Consider the following 11,686-nt stretch of genomic DNA (forward strand, 5'->3'; position numbering starts at 1 on the left):
ATTGACGGTTACATCAGCAGTGGGAGACTCATGGCAAATTGACCACTTACAATCTGCCTGTGACAACAACATATCCTCCAACTATGCCCAGGTGCCTCACTAGGAAATCTGCCGTTGACGTTGCAGCGGCCCATGTAGGCTCATGGCCTCTGCAAATTTCCACTATAAACGACAATAACGTACTTGGTCTGACACATGGTTTGGCAATCACCGGAAGCGATTCTTGGGCATTCACACATCATATAAGACAATTTACACGCTTTGCAACATTTATTGTTATACAGATTTCCCTGTTAAAAACATGCCGCTTTTGTCTCAGTTTGCCACGTTGCTCAGGATACGCAAGCGCCAAATCCCACGGGTGACGGCACGCATTTAAGGCCTGGACAACAGCGGGGTGCAGATGGATCGCACTGAAAAATACAATAGAAATATTGGCAAGAATGTACATCCACACATTAATAACCAGGAGTCAGATCACAGTAATTCGAGGTGAAAAAAAACTTGACAGGCATGTACGTTGAGCTTGGCAGGCCGGAGCCCCACACTTAGGCGCTGATAAGAGAGGGCATCAAGTTACTGCAATTTTTGAACATATGCGTTACATGGGACAAGCACAAATTTAGCCAAGAGAGAGGAGATGAACTTTGTTACACGTTTCAGAGTTACTGATTTTTAATTTATGCACCATTTCAGCTACTTTGTTGGCGTTTTTCATTGTGAAACATGTGGACAAGATCAAAACATGTGGATTCCCAATTTTGGGGGCTCGGAATGTCCAGCTTCACGTAGGCCAGGCGCAGTTCGTACGCCAGGCTGCATCTCTTCTGGTAGGTTTGCCACAGCACGAAGCAAGAACACGAGGCACTTGGCGTTTAGTGTGTGTTTGAATATGGAAAGAGTCCGTTTTCGAAAGAACACGCCACTAAATCTTCCGTTATATTTTACTATGAGATCTGCACTTTTATATGTGTGTGCAGGATTAAGCAAATTCTGCCGAGGCTTAAAGCACTCAGACAACATTGTCGTTTAAGCACTGTGTTCTGATGCCAAGCTTTCGGGGGGTGGGTGTGCGCAGTAATGCGAGGTTCTGTTTCTACTGGAACCAATACCAGCAAGAAAGATAGCGCGAATCAGTGCAGGATCTTTTTTCGACTTTACTTACAGAATTTTTGACAGCACCTAAAGCACTTAACTTACAATCATTTCTAGACTAGTTATTTTTATACCTTTTTTGAAATCGGTATTCTATCTTCTGGCGCCTAAATGCAAAAATGTGTCCGTCCGTCTACCTGTCTGTCTTTCTGTCAGTCTGTCTGTCTGTAACTAGAATCAACCTCGTGTAGTCCAACCATGGCCAGGAAACATCTTAAGCTCCTGCAATACACCCCAATGTCCTTTTTAAAGAAGATATATAATTTTTTGTGAGCGCCCTCAAAGCAAAAAGGTGGCTCTCTGTCTGTCTGTCTGTCTGTCTGTCTGTCTGTCTGTCTGTCTGTCTGTCTGGCTGTCTCCTCTGCCACGTACCACCTGAGCGCTCCCAAAGAAAGGCTTGAGATCTTGAAACACCCACTAATTTCCCTTTTGAAGACCACAGTCTTTTTGAGCACCCTAAGCGCAAATATTTTGTCTGTCTCTTTGTCTGTCCATCAGCGGTACCCCTTTCCGCTCAACCGTTGCAAAAGAATATCTTAACCTCTTCAAACATGCCGCGATGTTCTTTTTACTGATGACAGTATTCCTTGATAACACTAAATGCAAAAATATCTGTCGGTCCGTCTGTCTGTCTGTCTCTCGCGATACAAAACAACTCGCCGCCCAACAGCTGCCAAAGAACGATTTCAGCTCCTGCCATAGGCCCCTACGTTCGCTTTTAAAGACGATCGTGCTTGAGAACCATAAACGCGAAATCTTAGACATTGGGAATTTCTGTTTGTCTCTCGACTCCGCCACTCACCCCAAAATCACAGCCAAGCTACGGCTCTAGCTCCTGAAACATGCCCTTAAGTTATCTTCTCAAGACGATAATCTCGGTTGAGCGCCCCAAAAACGCGAAAAAGTTGTCGGTGTGTCTTTGTGTCTGTAGCCCGGCTCCACCACTTGCCGCCCACCCGCTTCGAAGGTACGACTTGAGCTCCAGAAAACTCCCCCTATGTTCTTTTTTAAAGACGATAATCTTGCTTGAGTGGCCTAAATGGGAGAATGTGGCCTGTCTGTCGGTCTGTCTGGCACTCGATTCTGCCCCTGGCCACCCGACCGCTGCCAAGGAACGACTTGAGCTCTTAAAAAATGCCCTGATGTCTTACGAATTTATTATAACAGAACAATTATTGAATAACCGTAAGAAGAAGCCAGCTGCTATGCCATTTATTCGCTTAGACCGCAAGATGATCCTCTATTACAAAATAGCATTCTTTGTAGTTATACTCCACGCTCTTTTGAAATTCATTCTCCAGATTAGGTTGCTTAAAAAGAATTGCCATTCAGTAAGCGTACTTATGACATTTTAAAATATCTTTAGAAGCATATCCACATATTTTGTACTCTGCTTTTGTTCAGAGCCGTATTAATTACTGGATATTGTCATGGCAAAACAAACATTCTATTTGTTTTTCATGCCGCAATCCTTTGCAAAAGCAAGATTTTCGACCAACTACCTTCAGCTCCAACAACGTGCCAGCGCTTCCAATCAACAACAGCGTGAATTCTCGCCTACAAAAGCGTTTTCAAGCTAAAACCAGGCATCCTCGTTTTCAGGACTACTACCACCTCAAAAACACACAACTAACTCAACTCACCTGTTCACAAACATTTGCATGAAGTTCGAATTTATTTTTACTTAAGGCGTTCACTAATTACGGGAAACACACTGCTTCTTTGCGGGCATACACTACGCACTACAGCACCAATACCCATTAACATGTTTAATTCTCAGCGTTCCTTTACATTGTAATTGAAGAACATTTTTTCTTAGTTTTTCGAAATAGTGTTGTTGCCTATTTCCCGGTATATAGTACCTTAAATTGTTCTACTAGAACTAATGTTACTTAACATCTTGCTCTTTTGCTCACATGTTACACTGATTCTCTTTTATTTACCAACAGCGTATGTATGTATGTATGTATGTATGTATGTATGTATGTATGTATGTATGTATGTATGTATGCATGCATGAATGCATGCATAAATGCATGTATGTATGTATGTATGTATGTATGTATGTATGTATGTATGTATGTATGTATGTATGTATGTATGTATGTATGTATGTATGTATGTATGTATGTATGTGTGCATGCAGGTGCATAGTGTGTACGTGTTAGTTTATATATATGTACATTCGTCCAGAGGCTTTGTATATGTACATTCATACGTGTATATGTATATTCGTCCGCGAACATTCCCACGAAAAACTGTTCAAACGATTGTGGAGGACTTCGATGAACCAAAAAATTGAAAGAAATCCAGCAGCTGTGACCAAAGACTTTACAACAAAGAAAAAGATATGTGGGTAAAGCATTGTTCCAGCTAAGACTGTAGACGACTCTACGTGCATGCGTGTGTTCTTTTTTGTACGCATGAGTGTGTGTTTGTTTAGGTAGATATATTTCTATCTTCATAATATACCTGTGAGGGAAGAATTTTATTACTTACGAATGTTTTTTCACATTCCTGCGTCGCAGCTTCAAATACGAAGTGGGCCAGAAGCAGAACGGCGAGAATGAGGTAGCACCTGCAAAACTGTTTAGAAGACAGAGTGAAAGTTAAAGCGCTATTGATATTTTTTAGTTATTTATATATTTATGTTGTTAGTGTGGACCCTTTGGGAGGGCGAGGAGATTATATTTTGAGATGGTTCATGCAACAGCACTAGCCAAGAAAACATATCACTTCAAAGTTCAGTAGGAAAACCGCCAGTTTTGCCCGCAAAAACAATTTCACGCAAACAAATGACGGTGAAAGAGACAGTTGGAATGGGTGCGAAAATGTATATCTCATAAGTACTTCTGAGAACGATCCAGAATACGTAGGAACAAAATTGGGACTGTCAGCATGTTCAAGGAAATCATAGAGGCAAAGCTAAGAAAAGAAAGCGCCTGATAAGAACATAACGCAGCCGTAGAACATGACCAATTGATCCAGACGGGGGAGCTAGAAAACGAAATCATCCCCTTTTTTACCTGAACAAACACATGTCGGTGACACAACCTTACTCCCACTGAAACCGCAGACGCACGGCAATAATAGAAGTGATCGCTCCAAGATCACCGTGCCTGGAAATATCACCATGTGGTTAGTGTGATGTATATGTGGTGGTAGTGCGATATTACAAATACTTGACTGGAACAAGTTCTCTAGACGCTACCTCCACGAACCAAAGAGGCAATGATACATACTTAATACCAATACAATCATGACGCAATTGCAATATGGTTGGTCATTCTGCAGTGCTTGGTAGCTCTACCAGTACTTAAAATGAACGTAAGAATTATGCTCATTCTGGGACTTTTTGTTTGACCAAAGACTTCGTCGTTCTTATTTTAAATATTTCAATAAAAAGTTGGCGCTTCTTACCCAGTGGCGCAAGGCTGGAGAAACAGCAGAACTGGCGGGCTCTGTTTCTCCGTCGGAGATTCGGCTGTTGCACCTCACATCAATTTCGGAGCTTGGCTGTTAAGCCACTCTGCTACTGCTAGGCCCGGATAGTTTTAAAACGTGCGCAGTCTTTCACATCTCTATCCCAAAGTGGATCGCCTTAACGCCAGCTAGAATCCACGGCACCCGGCTTCGTGAAGTCGGCGTATGAAGCTCGAACTTAGTGCTTGTGATCCCAACTCTAGTGCCAACGTACGTAAATTGGCCAGAAGAGCACGAGTGAGATCACGCCACGAAAGCTCGACAGAGTTTTCTCGACTTTCGTGCGTCTTCCAGCTCTTCATGTGGCGAAAGGCAGGCCAATGTCAGGCGCTACCCCTAACGCACACGCCCGAGTGTGCTCGGTATTTTTCGTTGGCGTTTTTTCTGGTAACTTTATATGGCGGGGAAAAAAGCTGAAACACCTCTGCCGTTAAAAGCTTCTCGTGTACAAGCACCTAACCTTGAGAACAAACTAGGTATTTGTGTTGTTATGACTGGATTCGCGACCAGAATTGGCCAGATTATAGATACATTAGAAAATACAGTAAGCTGGCCTGCTGAGATGGTTTTCTTAGACACTTTGTTGTTTCCAACATTTTTATTGTGTGCTATTGGCTTGCCGGACAATATCGCAAAAAGTTCCGTATCCAATGTGACCAATGTAGGAATAATAGCTAATTTTCTGCAGTTCTGTGCAAAAATATTGTGGTAATTATAACACAACTAGGCCACTGCTATATCAGATGCTTATAAAGCATAATAAACACATACGAAAAAAAAAGTGCGAGACTGAGAAACGCTACCATACCGATTTGGATGGTGCCATGTTGTCTTCAGAAACCTGCCAACAAAGAAAATCCGCAATGATTGGCGTTTAGGATGGTGAACACGAGGGGTCGGAAACCTGCAGCCCGTGGGCCACATGCAGGCCCCGGCGTAACATGATGTTGCCCCGGCACGACGTCGGAACTCCCCTCCTCTTGTCACTTCCAATTTCGCAGAACGCTGACATGGCAACTTTATTCCCAAACAGGGTTAGCTATTAAAAGAATGGAGATTGCTTCTAGTTCGCATTGTTCCCATCTTTACACTTTGCAATACATACCGTCTTCATTTTCTTTTTTTTTTTGCACTGGTCCAAACAAGCACCACCAACCCCAACCCCGCCACCCAATTTGCCGCCCGGTACGCCGTGCCGTGTACGCTTCATGCAACTCCACCGTCCACCTCGAAAGATTGCTGGCCCCTGGCATTGCAATTACACCTTCAAATGATCATTGTACATTTATGTCCTCCCTACAGGTGGCAGTGAGCAACAACCAGCTTTGTCCGAGACGGACACTCTTGGAGTGTCCTTTCTCTTATTGAACTTCTTTTGCTTTTGCAGGAGGCTAAAGCATGATGATCAAAAATAACTTTTCGGAAACCAAGCAAGATTTCAACGCATTGCCCTGCATGCGAGATATTACGCTTTAATACATAAGCGATCGCTTCCTGTCGCTCGATCTTCTTGAAGGATAGCAAACACGACCACAATATTGCAGGCTGTTAAACCCAACTTTCTTTGTTTCCGCGCAGCGAATATTCTATTTTAGAAAATGCTGGTATTTTGCTACGCGTTTTAGATAGTAATAAATGTATCTGTAGAGGTAATATTTTAAAATAAAAAGGGTAGATAAATTAAGATTTTTTTGGAGAAAAGCCACCATTGTGTCGTATATACACTAACAGCGAAAACTACACTTAAAATTACTGTTGTGCCAAAGAAGCTTACACTCAAGTATAAATAACTTAGGCTATGTTATGGAATTTATGTCATTGTATTTTCGTTTTGTTGCTAAGTAGTTACTTGACGAACACGATGATGAACACGAAGACGCTCGTTCGACCCCTGCTCTGGAACCTTTTTTATATGCAGATGAGAAACAAAAGCATTCCTATACACAGATATGGGCCCATGTTATAAAATGCCTATGTGGTTTACGTTGTTCTCTGGTCCTACATAGCTTTGGCGCATAAGGGCAACACATTTGCACGGAAAAGTTTGAGAAAAACCAGCTTCTGTGCTTCTCTGGTAAAATTGGCAATTTTGCTTAAGACAACCCCCATCATTTGGATATTTGTGCATATAGTATGGGCAATTTGTTCTTTTTGGCTTCCAGAAGTTTATGTCTGCATTTCATTAACCCTGCTGAAACGTGTAAGAATGAAAAGTGTCGTCGGATCTTGTGTTTTTAGCAAAAAACGTTTTCTCGACCTGCTGCTCGACGCAGAGCAATTAGGTTTAATGCATTCGCGAGTTTAACTTCGGAAATCATCATCGTGTTGTCTCAAGCTGGACTAACAATATTGACAAAATACGTGGCAAAATTGTGTGGCAGTTTCCGAAATCAGGTTCATGACCGTACTAGATATCAGCTTTACGATGCAACTCCACACAAAGTGGCGACTAGCTCGCCGGAATTACTATAAAATACAGGTCTGGGGAGTCTGCTTACCTCTGAGTTTGTTGGGAAATCGAAGTTGCTCTGCCGAACACGAAAGCTCTGAATTAACATTCGCTGAGACCTTTTATTAGGAAGCCCCTTGTTTGCTGGCAGCTCTCCCAGTCACTAGTCGTAATCTGAGAAGGAAGTTTTCGTGCCCGCTTTTAATGATACCAACCAATTAGCGCCCGGAAAAAAACACGCGGGTCTCTGTATCCTCTATGGTTATGCGTCGCCTTTTTTTATTCATGTCAAAAGAAAAAAAACAGAATAAAGATTTAGGTACGTTAATTTTAATACACAAGTTATACAAGCGTTCCCAAGCAGAACCCCTGCAATTAATTCGTCGGGGTTCTTCTGTTTTCCCCGCTGTAAAAAGAGAGTGGTGAAGGCCTAGAGGAATGGCCCTCAATTCTCTTCGTAATGACGTCCTGCTGCGGAAGCAGTCTCGCAAAATACGACCTCGGGGTCCGGGGAGTAATTAACGAGCAGACTCCCCGGCAACGCTGAAGGTCGATACACCACGTGCAGATTTGGAGTACTAGCATAACAGGAAGAGCACAGTTGGTAGGTGCCCCGTGTTATGCGGGTTGCCTTGGAGGCAATTAGCATTCAATCGCTATAACTCGACCTGGCAAACACAGCTGCGTTCTAGGCGACAACCTCACAATGATCCAACAACCAAGTTTGGACCGGAGGGCACACGATGGTGACAGGCCAGTGGAACAAACAGCTCAATATGTCTTGGTTGAGTCCGATCGCCTCTGTAATAAGAACTTGCGAAGTCCGACACACAAACTCTATCAAAGGAAGGCTAGCTGTGCTATTAAAAGAACCTTGAAATGTAGCGGGAATATGAAAGCATTCATGGGAATTTTCAGAAAAGGTTAATATTTAGTGGAGTTAAAGACACCAAGAGAGAAGGAATCGTCGGGTTGAACTAATAATGCAAAAAAGGATAGCAGGTAATGTGGAAGAATTACACAGCATTACCAAAAAGGTCATGACCGATATGATGAAACGTGAACGGACATCTAGCTGCGATGATAAAGGTATAAATGGCTCCTTGGAGGGTGTCGAATCAGCAATTATTAGGGGAACAGCATTGTACATTATGCTTATGGGAGACGTTGGTTCACAAGTACTTTAGAACATCAGCGGTGGACAGGAAACTGGAACTTATGTGATAGGAAGTCGGAACAGCCAATAATATACACTGGTCGTATTTCCGGAGAGCAATTGAAGTTTTTTTTATGTTTATTAAAGGGTACACGTACAGATAAGATGAGCAAAGAAGCGGAGTGCATGAGGAGGTCCCAAAGAAAGAACTGTCGGAGGGACCTCCTAACAGATTGTGTATTACATGATGCATAATATGCAGCACACAATAGGCGTAATGACTAAGTTTTATATACAATGCGTAAGTACGAAGCAGAAATGTGAAAAAAGGGGTCGAAAACCCATAATTTTCAAAATTAACGAAGATAAAAAACAAGTCTGCAATACATATAAAAGCAGGACTAAACCGTTTATAAAACAAGTTTTTCGTTATAGGTTGTGTACCACTCCTCTATCACAATAGGAGCATCGACACTGTTATTATACGCGTGACATACAGCTCAATAAAGCAGTGTGAAACAAGCAGAAAGTAAAAACATGAACCAATTTCAATTTCCTTATTACGGCTATATCTAGCATGTTGTAGTTAGTTCAGTAATTAGGTATTTTTGGTTTGATTTCAAAGACTGATTTCAGGAGAAATTGAGTTCTACACGGAGACACCAGAAAATTTAGCAGTCGTTTTCCCAAAGTTTGTACGAGCTTTGGGTAAAAGGAAATTTCATGCACAGAAAACCCAGTTCTATTAATAGTTGTAAAAAGTTCAGGGGTAAAACTTTCTACGCGGACATCAAGATGAATCAGGCGAAACATCATGCGAAAATAAACCATTAGGGGAAGTATGTTTGGGTAAACGTATAGAGGTGTGGAGCGTCAATGTTGAGGACTGAACGTCATTAGCCGCATGGCTTGGTTTTCGGAGGCATCGTAGATTATCTAGATGTGTGTTGTGCGTTTTTCTTCAAGGAGTAGTATAGTATAGGAGTAGTATAGTGACAGTATATCATGTTGTGGAAACCATGGTCGCGCTATCAGAATCACGTGAATACCGACCGAACCTTTTTAAGAAGCGATTGCGCATAAGCATCAAACTTGAGATGTTTATACAAAATGACGCCAACAACTGAAAGAGGTAAGGTAACCGTTTTCTGTTGGGAATAAAATGCCATCAATATTGTTTTTGTGCATTCATTTGCAGTTGAATATTCACGCACCACTTGCTGCTAAGGTCCGTGTTTAGTGCATTTTGAACTGCGACGGGATTGCTGCTGGACGTAAATATAGTGGTGTCATCGGCATATAACAGACATTTAGAGCTTTGAATAATTATAAATAACAAGAACAGTAGAGGACCCAGAACTGAACCCTGACAAAATCCACTGGTAACTGTTTTTGCAGAGGAAAGCTGACCATTCATTTATCCCATTTGACATCAATCGATCAAATAACAGCAAATGAGTCCGAAAGGACGAAAGAAGGGCCAGAAATGCCACCTGATTCACGTTTGTGTAGTAGGATTGGGTGGTTAATTGTATCAAATGCTTCTGTAAGGTCAATAAAAGCAGAGCCGAAAAGTAAACCAACGTCGATGACTTTTTTAATTTGTTGAGTAAGATAAAGAAGAGCGGGCACAGCGAATAGAATTTGGGGCAAATGAAAAAGTGAAAAAGCTTTGTGTAAATTTCACTCAACAGGATAAAAAGTAAACTGCGTTACAAGTGACAATCCGGACGTTGCGCAGGATGTCCATGCACCAGGCAAGTTCACGAACTGGCGACCACACGTTGGTGATGTGCAGGTTGAGGATATACCTTAAAAAGAAATAAACTCGGAAAAATTAGGAAAACTAAACAGCCCCTGTAAAGGAAAACAAACCCAGCATAATTACCTTTAGAAGCTACCAGTACCTCAAACACAAGAAAATGAAGGTTACGTACACATACGGACTGAAAACCGAAATACGGTAACCGCAAGGCTACTAGTACCTCTACGAGAAGGATGAAATAGGGCAGAAGATTGTAAAGCATCTTAGCTATGCAAGAAGGTGTTTGTAAATGCAAGAACATAAAATTCTGAAGAACGCTGGATCAAGTTGAGTTGGCGATACCTCCCGATGGACCTCTCCCAGGGTACATCCCACGGCGATCGTGACGTCAGGGTCTGCGCATGTGCTCGCTGCGGATGGTCGGATGTTTGGCAAAACATTCGGATTAGCGCGTGGCGGGTATTGAGTGTGGCTAAAAAAAACAATGTCAGAAATTATAGGAGTATTTCAATCCTACCTACCATAGCTTTGATACTGGAAAAGCATGTTCGTTCAGCATTACTTAGTTTTCTTCAATGTCGTGATGTGTTCGACTATCCGACTATCCGTTCGACTATCCGTTCCGTTCCTATATAGGTGCAAGCCTAGCACTTTCTTTACAAACCTAGCTCCATCTACCGGACCGCTTGGAACACTCTTTCAATTATTTTGAGCACCTGCAAAAAGAACCGTGTTGTTCGGGCTCAGAAGCTGAAAGGTAGAAATGCGGTTCCAAAACAAACAGGCTGGGATCAAGGCCCAGTAATGTGTTTTACCAAGACACTTGTTTCTTTTAACACAATTCTACTAATTTTTTTCGTACATGAGGGTGGTTTGGTATCATTTGGGATGGTTGAATGGTTGGGCGCGGCGTACCAACACGTTTAATTACCATTCTACATCGCACCCGAAGTGCCTCGATTGTACGTATCTGGAAACCGAACATCTGTACTCGGGACGTTCATTGATGCTGTACTTGAGTACGTCTTGTTTTAAAAGATGATAGCTTTCTATGGCTCCACAAACACAAAAATTTTGATCTGTCTGTCTGTATGTCTGTCTGTCTGTGACTCGATTCAACCATTCGGCCAAAGTGAAAGGGAAACTGCGCAATAGTCTTATATACTCACTGGCAAACCTAAGCGTTTAAGTCCGGTCTTAATACTGATACTTTTTAACATTTTTGAACAACAACAAGACATTACGTAAATATAAGGCACAAAATCAACACATAAGTGATATTTCCAGTGTACCTTTATTAAACAACTCACGGTTGCTGGGTTTTCGCGATAGCAAAGAAAATAATATTTCAACTGCATAAAACCGCCCCTACTGTGGCACGCTCTAACTGGCGGCTCTAAAAACTCAAACGGCAACAGCAACCAAATCTTTCCCTAGGTAGGTTCCACGTCCCGCTTGGAATGCTCATGCAGTAGGGCAACGTTATTCCTAAAACGTTGGAGTAGGGTGCCTCGGTTCACCTGTGTCTCTGCCGTACGGCAGCGCTGGCAACGATGCACCCGAATCGAAGCAGTGGAACGCGCTAAATTATCTTGGGAGCAATGAGACGGGAGAGGAACAGCATGAGACGTGAGCGGTAAAGACAAGGGAAACATTTACTTGTCAAGGACGCTACTCG

The 11,686-nt window shown here is 42.3% G+C and overlaps 1 long non-coding RNA gene across 1 annotated transcript; it reads right to left on the bottom strand.

Moving 5' to 3' along the window:
- Positions 1-251: 251 nt before the first annotated feature.
- Positions 252-7,257, bottom strand: LOC144141307 (uncharacterized). The gene is made up of 4 exons (XR_013316521.1): positions 7,137-7,257; positions 5,447-5,479; positions 3,655-3,741; positions 252-413 (listed from the first exon to the last, which is right to left on the bottom strand). It is a non-coding gene; the product is annotated as an uncharacterized LOC144141307 (long non-coding RNA).
- Positions 7,258-11,686: the final 4,429 nt, after the last annotated feature.

The sequence above is a fragment of the Haemaphysalis longicornis genome, unplaced genomic scaffold (genome assembly GCF_048455015.1).
Source record: "Haemaphysalis longicornis isolate Haplotype H1 unplaced genomic scaffold, Haemaphysalis longicornis Haplotype H1 scaffold_6, whole genome shotgun sequence".
NCBI lineage: Eukaryota > Metazoa > Arthropoda > Arachnida > Ixodida > Ixodidae > Haemaphysalis > Haemaphysalis longicornis.